Source organism: Neolamprologus brichardi, chromosome 12 (genome assembly GCF_056152115.1).
Source record: "Neolamprologus brichardi isolate AB-2024 chromosome 12, ASM5615211v1, whole genome shotgun sequence".
Classification (NCBI taxonomy): Eukaryota; Metazoa; Chordata; class Actinopteri; order Cichliformes; family Cichlidae; genus Neolamprologus; species Neolamprologus brichardi.
This window is the reverse complement of record NC_142115.1, coordinates 5,394,097-5,409,062: the sequence shown is the minus strand read 5'-3', so window position 1 is coordinate 5,409,062 and position 14,966 is coordinate 5,394,097. Positions and strand designations below refer to the sequence as shown.

The window sequence follows — 14,966 nt, the reverse complement described above, 5'->3', positions numbered from 1 at the left end:
CAACATCAAACACTTATTTAACAACAACAATTAAATTGTTGTTTATTATATATATATTAAAAAACAAAATTTTTTATCAGGCAGCAACCTCTGAAAAGTCTATCAAACATAAGTGGCAAAAAAATCCGCAAACAGCCACAAGAGGCCGTCACTCCCTATGGGCTCCCGTGTTAAAATGGCCATAGTCAGAACGTGTTACAGTCTAGTCCAAAAAAACTACTTTGATATTTGTACCTTAATTCTGCCTGTAGTTGATTCCTGTCACTAGGGCTTATTTCTGCTAATTTAATTAATTTAACTGGACTTTTGGACCCTATTTGGGATGTTGGTGCATTTTTGAGCCTCTGAAAAATAAAATGGTCTGTTTTGATGTGAAAGCTGATCCGAGAAATCGAGAAATCGAGAAGTCAAGAGGTTCTGGTGGGTGAAAATTTAGTGTTGTATTAGCTCTGAATAGTGTTTCATACAGTCAGGGATTATTAAGAAATTACAGGGTCACAAAGCTTTGATCGTTCCAACTTAACATTTGAAGAGATGCAATTTATGTTAATTACCAAAAGTAAAAGTCATGTTTTATGTAAAGTAGCACCTCTCAAATTTTACAGTCAGTCACACTAGAATGACAATAAGACAGCAAACTCCTCTTGTCTGGCAAAAATAAGTAGTTTCCCAGTGATTGCACTGAATTTTTCTGCGACTGATTGCAAGCAGTTGCAGAGATAAAATAAAGTGGTTGCCAACTGGTTGTTTAATTGTATAAAGTCAGGCTGCTGAGCGCCTATGTAAGTTTGAAGTTGAATTTCAATCCTGCAGCAACTACAGCGCGATATCTGTGGGTGAGTTTCTGTTTGTCTGTCAGTAGTTAATATGAAAGTCTCTTTAATGTGAATTTCTGTGTATGTAGACAATGACAAATCTGCAGACACAACAGATTTGAGACTTTTGCTAATTTATCACAGTTAACTAGTGTATTATCATAAACAGATAGCATGTAATTGCCCGCCCGACCCCCATTTAATCACAGACTGATTGGAGACCGACTCCATCTTATCGCCATTTTACCGTTATCTCTGACACACTAACGTCAGTTTGAAGACGGTAATTGACTGTGAGTCATCACAGACCTGGCGTCCGCTTTCAAAGCAGCTATTTCAGAGGCAGTAAGATTTCACACAGTCGCAATAATTTTGGCCGGGCCACGGTCTCCAACCACGGTTTTTCTAAACTGTAGCTAATTGTTCAGCTAAACTTATATAGCTGCACATGCTGAACTACTTGATATGTGCTATAAATGCCTCAAAACTATCCATAACTTCAGTAGTTATTAAATATTCCAAGAAAGATTTTTTTTTCTCCAAACACAAGATAAAAGAGTTTATCTCTATGATAATGAATGGATCCTCATAGAGAGATCGTTGAAAAACACACAAAGAGTGGAGACAACAGGGGCGGGAAGAGAATAGGAGACAGTACCGAGAAGCAAAAAGATGAGTTTGAAGCTTGAAAAAGAGAGTGAAAAGGCAAAAGCCAGACTGGAAATTGATGGTGTAATTGTTGACTGCTGGTCAGCTCTTATCTTGGTTTCTCAGGGCCGTTGTCTGGGCAAGCCGGCTTCCTTCTTGCTTTTCCAATTGCCGTCTCTCTCTAACAGTTGACCAAACCTGGCAACCTGAACACATTTCTCTATTTTTTTTTACCTCTTGCCAACCTTTCCTCTTGTATTCATCCCAGTCAAAATCCCTCTCCTCTTATCTTCTTTCTGTCGTATTATTGAGGCCTCGTCCCACTGAGCATCTTCCTTTCTTTCCATCTCTTTCTTCAAACGAGTCAGGCTTCATGCAGAGAGCAGTGGACTGGAAAAGAGCAGCGGGAGATGGGTGAGAGCGCAACCAGCCTGCGGGTCAGAGGTGAGTCTGCAGCGGGACAGGGGGTAGGCGAGAGGGGCCAGTCCAGAATTGCTTTCTCTCTTTCAAACCCGCTCCTCAACAATAGGGACTATTGTGCTTGCAGCTGCTCATACAGACAGACTCAAAGGAGGATTTAGTGCTAGATTTCAGGTGAGACCATTAAGGTGCTAACAAGAACCATAGCATGGCCTGAGATAAGCTAAGTGTGGAAAAAGTGAATGAAAGAAGCTAAACAGGAGTCTTAAGAGGAGAAGACTGAAGCCGTCTTCATGATCAGCAAACGTTATGAGGATGTGTCCCGGATTTTAGGCTAACTGCATGTGGAACAGTGTTAGATTTCATTGCATTTACTGGTTAAGCAGTGAGTTTAGCATATGCATGATGGATTCACTCCCTGCATTGCCTCTTTCTTCAACGCTCTTGTGACATGATACCGCTCTGTTGCAGTATTAGCAGCTGGTATGAAGACTGTGCCATTGTCTAATTTCAGTCACAACAGATGAAGAAAGAGATCGGCGATTCATGGACGTGGATTAAGGTAGATACGTCACGCTGAGATCCATGAGGCAAAATGTGATTAGTCAGACAGGGGGCAAGTCGTCTCACTCCTCTTCATCGCACATTACATTGTTTTCTACAAATCACGCTGACTCCTTTCTGAGACGTCTCCAATTAAGGCAAAGATATAAACCACAGATGTGTAGGCATTTGAACAGTATGGCGCACACACTGCCTTCCATCCTCTTTGCACTGACCAAAAGTTTCCTGTAGTATGTGAAAGAAATGCTTGGTTAGTAGAAGTCTACCGTGACTTTTCAATCAGGTTGGATAGTTAACTTTGAATTTAGAAGTGCTACACTGGGTAAACACCTGTATTTTCACCTGAGAATGGTAATAAGTAACAAATTTTCCTACAGGCCGAGCTAACCCAAGACAATCACAGGAGGAAATAAAGCAGAATAGCTCTCACCCTCCTTCTAGCTACGAAAGCTAAGCTACTCCCACACACAAGCTCAGTGGAGATCTCAGAGAGCAGTCATGTAGGGGCCCTCCTGCTGCCGATAAGCCTCCACTGGCCCTTCTGTAGAGCCTACCCTGGAGAGAGGCCATTAGCAGGGCTGCAGCTCCTTCCTGGATAAGCTGCAGCTTACCAGCCGACGAGCCGCAGGGCAACTTTTTTTATTGTCCTTTCAAAACTTTATGCGTGAGTGTGGGGCGATAGCTTGGGAGGGGTTCCGAGTGCTGTAGCCTGCAGTCCAGCATGTGTGTGTGTGCGTTCAAGTTGTGCCCTCCCAGCACTTCCTGCACTAACGGCCGGTCCCACGGTAGGAAAGGCAAGCTCTATCCGACCAGAACAATGCCAAAAAAAGGCTGTCATAAAAACAAACTACCATGCTCTGGTTAGCACGGGGGAAGAGGAGGGTAGGGGCCTACTTTCCTTTACACACCCCCTACTGCACTGCATCTGGATCATTATTCCCATACACACAGTCTTAGTTATGCAGGGTTTGAGCCAGTACTTTAACTGTTATCTTCTGCTGCTAGCCTGGACACATTTACATAGACTATCCAGGACAAAATAATGAATGAAAATAGCAAGAAGCAGCTGAATATGCATACTCCATGCACACACACATAGCAATGCTGCAACTGACAGTAAACAATGGGAACCTCCGTATCCACAATGGCTCAGAGCAGGACTGACGTATCACCGAGACCTGAATAACAAAAGAAGGGAACAACTCCAGTGGTCCTCTCTGCACAACACATCGCCCAGTCAACTGAGCCAGAATACATTTGCTGACTTGGAACAAGCAAAATAACAAATGGTTGACTAACGTGCAAGTCGGGGGCCTCAGGAAACATACTAAACAATCTACACGGTGCCCCCGAAACACAGTTGGCTTACGGACAAGGTTTTTGTTTTGGCTGAGCATATTACTATCTCTCCTCCAATCCAGCTTTACAATTTCAGCCTCAGCGAAGCATGGACAGACCCAATAAGCAGCATCAGATAGGATAGATGGGTCCATCTGCTATCTGAAAAGGAAATTACTAAATAAGTATCAAATATAATGGAGATTTCTTACCCTGAGCCGCTCTTCGACTCGGGAGATGAAAAAAACAAATAGGAAACCCACAAGCAGTGCAAATGGATTGGTATTGATTTATGTAGCTTACTATAATTATAGATGCGAACAGCAATTAAAGAAATACATCAACATGTGGCAAAAGAAGTGTTTGCTTTCATGCCAAGAGTTAGCTGAGAAGATCAGAAACAACCACTCCACTCATGTCAAAATCACAGTTCTTGACCCAGTGGTTATCGTCTTTGCCAACTGCTATAACAACAAAGCATCAAAACATTTCTTACTTCAGCTGGACTTGCTGTAGTTTTGTCCTAAACAACAAGCGTTGCTGTTTCAAAAATATAGTCTACATTGCTAGATCAGCTACAGAACAGGAAAAGGAAGTTCGGCACTGCCAAGATGGTATCTGTTGTGTCCGGTTTGAAACTTGCTATAGGGCACTTTAATAGTTATGAAAATGATGATAAATTATTAGCTAAATTATTTTATCAAGCTGATTTGTGGTTTCTCACTTTAATCTTCACTGTATATTTTATAGAAAAGAGTAAAAGAGTCAAGAAGTCCGTAAACGTAGCTTAGCAGGAAACAGTTAGCCTAGCTTAGTCAGAAGCCTCTAAATCCCATCAGCTTTCTGTGTTTTGCTCTGAACAAAAAGCTAATATATAAATTATAATAAGGCTATAAAGGTAAAACAAAGCATTGTTTAACTTTTGGACTAGACCAGGCTAATTGCGTTAGTTTCTAGATTTTCATCTAATCTAAGCTAAGAGTTCAGTTCAGGATTAGAGGGGTGGACTCTGTGTTTTTTGTTATTTACTCAGGTCAAACATCAACAGCTGTAGTTTTACTGCTCCACAGCACTTTAGCAAGTGATTCTGCTTACAATCTATGGCTTTATAAAACTGTGTGCAATTGACTGACTAGCGAAAATTGTATATTTCAGATTTTTCTTTATGCAATTTAGGCTACACACTTTACTAATGTATCGATAAATATACATTCACAGTAGGGGTGGGCGATATAAACGATATACGATAGAAACAATATAAATTTGGCCAACGATAGAGATTTTGACTATATCGCTCTATCGCGATAGTGCATGTTGATGATGTCATCAAGCTGCACCTGTTTTGGTCGAAAGCATCACAGTGGCTAAAACCATTATCATCTGCAAATTATGGCGGGCAACAGTCATAGCAAAGAGATGAAGCACTTTTGAAATATGGGGAAAGCCGAAAACTGCCCTTCCTCCACTTCCGTAACATTGATTCATTAATGTTGAATTCTCTCGCAGCTGCTCTATTCCCATGTTGTTGCAGTATATTAATAACTAACCTCGTATTGTGGATGAATAATCTCAGTTGTTCTCCTGACTGAAGTTTGGCCCATGTATAGCATCCTGCTATGCGATTGCATTTGTCTCTAACCACCAGAATCCTTCACGTTCACTTTTATCGAGTGGAGAAAAAGTTGGCGTCGATCCTCCAGCTTCACTGTGCTAATGTTATGCTAACATAGCTGTGTCGCTAGCAATCACGTAGCACAACATTATATACCAGGTAGTCCAACTTCAGTAACCTTACAAACGCCACTGCTGTTTAGTTTTCTGTCTTCATTTATGTTGGAAGTGGTAGCAGAGCTGTACGTTTTAATTAGTTTCCAAAATCTCTCAGTCAGAACATGGTATGAAATGTTTAGGTGTAAACTAGCGAGCTAACTTCCTGCTAACTTCTAACTCCGTTAAATTTAATAAATTGTGTTTTCATGGATGCATGGATGTAAAACTTAATTGTTACACCCGATAAAGCAGCAATGCTGATGATTTAATTAAAGATGAAAGAATTTAGACCGTTTTTAACTCTTAGTGTTCGGGGACCTGAAGAAGATGGAGTTTTGGACCCAGATTACTCCGCGAAGCTTTTCACTACGGCAGCCATAATGCTCTGACAATCCATCAAGCAGGGCAGCTTACCAAAGTTGTACTAAAACATTTTTTAATTCGAGTTCGAGGTCAGTAAGCACAACCAGAATTCATACATAAGGCACACTCTCGATTTTTGAGAAAATTAAAGGATTTTTAGTGTCCCTTATACTGTGGAAAATACGTTATACAGAAGAAAAGAATATATCGTGATATATATCGTTACCGCACATGCTTCAAATTATATCGCGATATGAATTTTAGGCCATATCGCCCAGCCCTAATTCACAGGCTACTTAGAACTTTTAGAACTTAGAACTTTTATTGTCATTGTACAGTTGCTTGTAGAGTGAAATTCGGTACACACGTTCAACTGCTTGCTGATGCAAATATCTTACTATCCAATCACAACCAGCACGTCATGTGGCTATGGTCCAGGCCACCTGATGAGTTCAAGCTTAGCATCAGAATAGGGATGAAAGGTTGATTTAAGTGCTTTAAGTAGCATGTGTGTTGGTGCCAAAGTATTTCAGAAAGTGCTGATTGATCTGTTTTTTTCCATACAACCATCTGTAGGGATTACAGAGAATGGTCCAAAAAAAGAGGTCAGAATTTGGTGTAAACACCATTAAAGTGTGGATCCATCCCGCCTTGTATGAATGATTCAGGCTACTGGTGATGGTGTAATGGTGTGGGGGATATTTTCTTGGCCTACTTTGGGCCCTTAGTATCAAATACTTTGGAATGTGGTGGAATGGATGATTCGCATCAAGGATGTGCAGCCAACAAATCTGCAGCAACTGTGTGATGCTATCACGTCAATGCGGATCACAATCTCTGAGGAATGTTTCCAGAGCCTTGTTGAATCAATGCTACGAACAGTTACAGCAGTTAAATGGGTCTAACTCAATACTAGCAAGGCGTACCTAATAAAGTGTCTGTGATTGTATATCAGCCATGATGAGTTTAAGTCTAAATAGCAAGTGTTCATTCTTCTCTGATCATAGTTAAACTGTGCCCCAGCTATGTTTGTAAATCAGATGCTTTCACATTTATACTGAGTGGCCTGCACTGCAAGCCAAAGATGAAAAGGAATTTCAACAGTTGTGATATTTCCAGCTTTTTCAGCAAGCGAATCCTGAGTCTTGACAGGCCGAAGATATGGAGAGGACTGAAGAGATACGGAAAAGAGAGTAGGCAGGAGAGACCAAGCAAGACAAAACCACAGAGGCTAGAAATGAGGCCTGAGAGAATGAGAAGAAGAAGACAAAGAAAGTGTGAGGGAGGCAGACGAGCATAAATCAAAAAGAGAAAGGACAAAATCGGAGAGGGAAGACGGGATGAAGAGATGGATGAAGACAGGGAACAGATAACCCCGGTACAGGAGCTCATGGTACCTTTTTATTCACTGTCCTTAAATATTCGAGTGCAACACACACAATAACATATTTGTCTTTATTTCTGTGATATAAGTCATCAGGCTGAGATTATTCTCAACATTTAATCTCCAAATGTTCTTGTTTTATCAGTAAAGCTGAGGGTAAAATGAATGTGTGCACGCTATATGATTAGATAAGTAACAGGAGAGGAATTTGCCATTAGTTGAATAATCTTCCACTTCAAATGTGATGTAGCAAAACAACCTGATTTGAAGACGTTCCCTACGAAAGGCAGGAGAAAGACGTTTCCACACTCAGTGGTGCCACTCTTGGCCATGGCTCGTCTATTTCCTGTGACCATCTGAGAAATACAGCTGTTCTCAGGAATGCGGCTGTTGATTAAATGTGTTTGTGTAGCACGTTGTGGCACAGCATCAACAACTGTAGCTTCAAGCTGTCATAAAAAATATCAGCTGTTCAGTTTTTATCTGTGAACTCCGGGCTGTTGTTCCTGTAGCCCCTCATTAAGGAGGCGGGGGAAAAGTGCGCTGATATATTATGACAAGTTTCACCGTAAAAATGGATTTGTGAAACGTTTGGCGACTCTATTGAGCTACAGAAGTAAATTTTGTTTTATTCTTTTCAAATGTGTACCACCTTGTCATCACTATATGCTCTTTTAGGTCTGCATCCTATCAAATCTCAGCAAGAAAGTGATCGAACTTGCAGAAATATCTGCTGAATTCAGCCTCACAACTTTCACACTATTCTTTTAAATAATCTTTAAAAGAGAGATGCACACTCCTCTGTTGCTGTCCGCCAAACGTACTATGTTATATATATGGATATGTATTTGTTCTGTATCTCAAGTAAGCAAAACTCAATTAAACCTTCTAACTCCAAGTGTCCTGTTTTACATAAAAGCTCAGACCCAGTTATCGTTAGATACAAACACAAATAGCGTAGCTAGCAGGCACCAGATGGCCAATAGTGGTCAGCTGGTAACAAACAAGCAGGTCAGGGCTCTCCTCCACCTCCATTCTGCCCAGCATAAATAATGCAGAGGACTCGAGCTACCAAGAGAAACTCCACCAAACTCCTCTAAAAGCCTCGAGTAACTCTCCGAGCAGGTCCTGAAAAGGCGTGTTTACTTGTGGTGAAAGAAAAAAAGAAGGGGCAAACCTTTGTGTCGTAGCAGGGAGCTACGACACAAAGGTTCTGTTCATTCATTTGTGTCAGACAAGAGTAATTAGATCTGCGTGATGACTGCACTGCATTCTGACATCTTTAAAACTGCATTGATCAAAGCCACGGGGGGGATTTCAGGTCAGGATGAAAAGCTTTGATAAACAAAACTTCTATATTGTAAAAATAATGAAAATCTGGTGCAGACAGCTATACTAGCTGCACATATTTGCCTCCAGGACCAACATTCTGCTCCATATTGGATTTTCCACCAGTCTGACTTTCCTGGAAACACTTTTCGTCCCTTAGGGCTTATTTATTTATTGATTTCCCCAAAGGATGATGGGGGGAGGGGGGCTGGCTGCATCATTCACAGAGGGTGACATGTATTTATTACTCTTTTGTACTCTGTATTCTGAGCGTAGTGAATTTTTGGCAATATTGTTAATTTTTTGACAATAATGTCAGTAAGACTTCATTTAATTTACCTGAATTGATTTGGAGAGATGAAAGGAACATCTATAACAGCTGCTCCCGGGGCATTCAAGGTACTGGCACAACTATTAGAGCCACAAAAAAGGATTACCCTAGTATCCTAGCATAGTTTTCATTCACAGTAGACTGAATGTGCACTTGTCTGTTCAATTAAAGTCGAGCTATATAAGTGGTGAGGGTTTACACTTTGGCAATGCAAAAATGACCTCATCATGCTACTCGAGTTGAGCCGAAACGAGTGGAGGGGGTGTATGTGAGCGTAAGTGGGCAAGAGAGATAGAGGATGAGAGCGAGAGAGAAAAAGGGAAGGGTAAGTTGCAGAACAGAAAAAGCTTCTCCTCTCGGAACAACTGCAATCACAGCCGCAGCCAAACCCCCCCCCGGATCCGTCCTTGCTGCCTAACGGAAACTTCTCAGCAGGCCTTAAAGCAACTGAGACGGAGGCTGGAGGTTGTGCAGTGGCGTGTGTACCATTCAGCATGAGCACAATTTGTGTTCTGCGTTACAGAAAGAGTGCCATCTGTAGTACTTGGACAATAAATGACGACCACGTCAGTTTTAAGAAACGTCAGAATTTGCTGAGACAACTAACATGCTTGTGTTTTCTTCAATGGTAATGCATTCACATTAGGAAGAAATGCAAATGTGCAAAGTAAAGAAGTCCAAAGTTTTGTCGCATTTTCACACGGCATGCTTAACTGCAAAAACCAATGAGGTGCTTTATGGGATTTGAATATTTAATCTAGTATTTAGTTTAGAAATGGAACAACAAAACACATTTTTGCAACACATTCAATTTATTATATAGGCAATTCATTACCTTACTTAAGCTAATTGCACTTGAAATGAGTTGTTTTTAATATTACTCGCCATTGTACACACCAAACCATAGTGAAACTATGAAAACTGTAAAAGCCTTTGATTAAAAGTTGTTTTTTACTGCTGCAACCAACACATTTCAAAAAACACAACTTTAACCTTGAGGAAAACAGCCTCTGTTTACCGGTTTGTCCTGACTTTTCATAGTTTCACTAGCGCTTGGAGGAGCTTGCAAGTGTTTGCAGACGAGTTGGCATCTTCCATGCAAACTACTAGCGACTCAGGCAACCTACTAGCAACCAAAGCAATTAAAAAGAGAGTTTTCAGTGACGCACTTGCAACCACTTTGCAACTAGCGACTGCTAGCAACCTCCAGCAGCAGTTGCAAGATGTTACCAACCATTATCCAAACCACTCGAGCTTCTGACCACCTATCCTACAAAATTCCTCTACAGCAAAGACGACAATAATGCACTTGTATACCAAACAATACAACAGAGCATGCGTCATTAACACATAGAGATTTTCCAATATTAGCAAGGCAACAATTAGCAATATTAGCAAGGCAGTTAGCACTGACATCACCATAGGCGCTGACGATACATCCTCCTACTGGTTTAACATTTTATAGTGGTCCCCTCCCTTCCTCTAAATGTCCAGAATGGATGCCAAAGAAGAACATAGCATTGTTCTTTCAGTTTTTTAGTTGTAATGAGTGCACCAGCTGGGCACTTGTAGTGCACTTCATCTATCAGTACTTATAGACTCAAAACAGGGGAAAGGCAGGGTGTAAGAGCAGAAGTAAATAATTTTAGACGTATGCATTAGACAACAACAACAACAACAAAAAGGTTTAAATGCATAAAATGTGACCGTGTTTAATTAAAGGCGCTCAGCAATTGTGATTAATGTGTTAATGATATGCTAATGTGTGACACTATGTTAATGTTTGAGTTTCATGTGTGTGATGTTACTCTTAGGAACATGAAGGTACATCTCGCGCGCGCACACACACACACACACACGCACACACACACACTGTCTTATCCATACAGCATAAGGTTTATATCACTTTGAACCTGAACCCTGACACATTTGCCACAGTGTTCCTTTAAACAGCTTCTCTAAACATCAGCCTTTCCAGCCCATACTTGCAACACGTTGTTCCCCTCACACACACACGACCCATCTGCTTCAGCTCTCCAGACCTTGCATCTGGCCTCCCATGAACCATATCTCTATTTAACACACACACATACACCGAGGAGCTCTAAAAAAAACCCCACAGAATCAGTGCGATTATGTTTGAGCTGCATTAGAACACAGAGGGCATAACTCGAAATGTGAACTCTTTGCACCTCAGCAGGAACTACAGACCAGTGTGAAACAGCAGAAACAAAACAAAATCTGTTTCTGTGAGATCCTTTTTTTAAGCAAAGAAAAGCAGATAGACTAAATCGGTCTTGGGATGAAAGGACGTTTTGAAAAAAAAGAAAAAAGCCTACTGTGGGAAGCTGGCACATCAACTGTTGCTCTGCAAAAGACACAGAGCCTCCAAGGAAATTATGATGAGCGGATTCAGATCCATACCTTGAAACACCACAGCCGGCGTGAACACAGGCTCTGTGTGTTGCCGTATGCAAAATGAGTTACATAATCAGCAATGATCCCATCATTGTTGCATTTTACTGTGTTCAGCTGCTTGGTTGTGGGCTGCAGTACACGTCGCGCTGACGTGATGCATGTGACACTGGGGTGACGATTAAACGCACGCAAACGGGCGGGCACAGAGCAGACAGGAGGCATCTGCCTCTGTCACGACGTATGGTCTATGACGCAGTGTTGACCCCCACGTGTGGAAACTGCCTGTGATTCGTTCTTTGTTGCAGTTTTCCGATGGGACATTTAAGAACTTTGGGGCTAATGCTGCAATGCGCCTCTTAAGAAACTTTAACAAGCATTTTTTTTCCATTCTGTAAACAAAACACTCAAATCAGTCAAAGCGAATCAGTTGCAAAACCTTGGAATAGAGGGGACCAGCATGGATGGCATGAAACCCAGACAAGACGGGAACACACACACACACACACACGCAGTAGGAGACTTTCCACATCAGTCAAGCTTTTATGAAAACATCAAATGAAGCTGCGCACGTGCCTGTAGAGGCATTGCCATTTACATGTGTGCGCTATCAGCCTGGATGACTGTGTGCCATTTCACTGCATGTGTATGAGGAGCAGCTTTAGGAGTGCATGAGGGGGATATAGGAAGGAGGCTGGCTGTCAGGATGTGGAGTCCATTGTCTGTCCAACAATGAAGAGATTGAGTCGGCAGGAGTCCTGTGGCTCTCTCAATAGAGGCATTAACATCTGGGGCGAGAGGGCTACAGTGTGTGTGTGTGTGAGAGAGAGAGCGACAGAGTGTGTGTCATTGTTGCGAACACCCTGGATAAAAGTGGATTTTTAAGTTTGTTTGTTTTTTAGCCTGGGAATAATGCAGATGTCAGGAGGAATCCTTCAACAACTAAATTGGTTTTGAAAGATCTCTCCTTGTAACCCGCTTCACTGCCGAATAATCTGTGCAATACTGCGCGTGCCTTTAGTGAGGATTATGTGTCTACTTTTCTTTTTTCCCCCTCAAAGTCTGTGAACTTGATTTATACCAAATTAAAAGGTGGGTGAATTGAATTTTGGCAGGCTTATCCACTGCTACATCTCTCTGCTCGGCAAATGTCAACTTGCTAACTCAGATTTCTACTCGCTTACTGCTTCCATTAATCTTTGCAAATGACACAGTGACACAAGCGGACGCACAGAGACCTACAGAAGCCACCCGCCCACCTGTGGTACAGGGAAAGGGAGTCTCCTGTGACAGTTACACAAATATCACAGATCCTCAAGTATGATATCACTACTAAAAACCTATCTCCTCTGTCCCACATGGCAACAGCCCTTTGCAGGGACCCCCAATCCAACACCCTTCCTTCCTTCTTCTAAATTACCACCTCCTTACACCAACCCTCACTTCCTCACTGTCCAGTGTGGACACACGCCCCTCCTTCCACCTTCCAACCCTCCTCCTCCTCCTCAGTAATTACAATAATCACTCAAGTGAAGCTAATACTTACTTCATTAAGGCAAAGGAAAAAAGAAAGAGAGGGAAAGAAGAACAAGGAGGAAACCACTCCAAAGTAATATCTCAAACCAGTGGATTATTGTCACCATAAGAGCTTCATTTTTGAGTATTAACTGACGGATACAGGCAGCAGTTGAAGGGACTCAGTTCTTTCTTTCTTTCTTGGCATCTGAAACTCAAAACCTCTTCACAAATCTAAAATCCACACATGTGCACAAGTGCAGAAAACTTTGAAATCTACAAAGCAGTTTCCCTTCGCAGGAAGACGACAGCGGCCACAGTGAGTGAGGATTATGAGGGGGATCTGTATTGATGTTATTAGAGGCGGAAAAAAGCACTACCAAGCAAAAGAAGGTGCCTAAAAGTTTGTCTTGTCAGGCACCAGACTCCCTCAGAACTTAAGAGCCTGAAATACAGGCAGACACAAAAGAGATCATTCTCAGACTGCTGCACCAGTATCCACCGAGAGGTCAGCTTCACGTTGTGCGTTTTTGCTGCACGGTGGCATTGCCGGGCTGTGATTGTGGAGGTGCAGCGGCAGCACATTACAGTAGATGCACAGAATTACAGTAGAAAAAAGCCCGGAGTTGATTCCCTTCCAACTGCCCCTGACCGCAGTGCGCTGTGTTTACACAGCGCGAAAAGGAGATAAAGTTGCATCGCATTGAGCCCAAAAACTGGCAACCCAAAACACCCCAAATCATCTGTCTATACAAACGCACTGCACCTTAGATGGTGCTGTTTTAGGAAGAAATTAAAAAAAAAAACCGTGGGCTTCTTGGCAACAGTTGGAGATTTGGGATTCGGGGTTTGGGATGTTTTCTGCTTCTGCTTGCTTCGTTTGTGTGTTAAAATCCAGCCGCCTCACAGCGCTGGAAGCAATATTGCCGAGAAATAACGAGCGCACATTTACCTTATTATTACGGTGATGGTGCTGATGATCACGGGCAATGCGTCCTGCGCTTTTCCTCCCCGCTCTCCGTCCTTCTCTGACGACTGGAGCCAGTATCCGTTTCTGCCTCTCTGTCTCTCTCTCTCTGCTTTCTCCGTTATCTCACGTTTGTTTTTGGATTTGAGTTATAAATTATTCCACATCCTCATCAATTTCTGATGATCTCTCTCGCAGTTCCTCTCGTGTCCCCTATGGCTTTTTTTCCTCCTAAAAATGTTTGGACTATAAGGCAAATCAAGCCATATGATCCTGTCATTCAGTTTTTCACACAGAACTGGCTCTCCGCGCAACTCCCTCCCTGGGCTTTGTAACACGAAACCAGGCGAAGACGAGGAGGAGGAGGAGGAGGAGGAGAAAATGAGGAGGAGAGGGGGAAAAAAAGCAAAGAAAGAAACGAGAGCGTGGATTGAATCCACTATCTGGGACCAGCTAAAAGGATCTACCCGCCTCCCTGTCTCAGAAGTTTCGGCAGTCCGTACCAAGCAGATATGTCAGAGTGGTCGTCGCGCTGCGTCTCGGTGCCAATGTCCAATGGAAATGATGTATATGGGAGTGTGTGTGAGGGGTGCGTGGCGCTGCGGCGTGTGTGCGCCCCCAGCCTACTTCTGCAGTACGCATCACAGCAGGAACCTGAGAGGATTTAAAAAAAAAAAACCCCAAAGAAGCACACAAACAGGTCTCCGCCCATTAGCCCCTCAGAACAAGGGTCAACAGCAGAGGACCCCCCCGGCAGTCATTAGATTTACTGTAGAACATGCACGTTTCTTTCTTTCTTTCTTTCTTTCTTTCTTTTTAAAATAAGTGCGCCCCAACCTGAGGTCAAAGTCCCTTTATACCTCCGACTCCATACATCTGACACCCAGGAATTGGGTGGTGCTGCGCCACTGACCACCAAGCTTAGCATAAGAGGTGGGATCCAAATATGATAGCAGTGATATCAACACTGGTCTTGGAATCGGACTGGTACTAGGATACTTTGTGCAGTATGTAGTTTACTCAGTTGCGTTAATTATTATATAATAAATAAAATAATAAAATAATAAACAATGAAAAGGGTCTGAACCTTTTTGTGTTGACTGTCAC

The 14,966-nt window shown here is 42.3% G+C and overlaps 1 protein-coding gene across 2 annotated transcripts in view; it reads right to left on the bottom strand.

Moving 5' to 3' along the window:
- sema4c (sema domain, immunoglobulin domain (Ig), transmembrane domain (TM) and short cytoplasmic domain, (semaphorin) 4C) overlaps positions 1 to 14,403 on the bottom strand; it is a 113,011-nt gene extending 98,608 nt beyond the window's left edge. For both annotated transcript variants that reach the window (XM_006797471.2, XM_006797472.2), the window contains exon 1: positions 13,845 to 14,403. The gene's annotated coding sequence lies outside the window, so the exon portion shown is untranslated. The remainder of the gene's footprint in view (positions 1 to 13,844) is intronic.
- Positions 14,404 to 14,966: the final 563 nt, after the last annotated feature.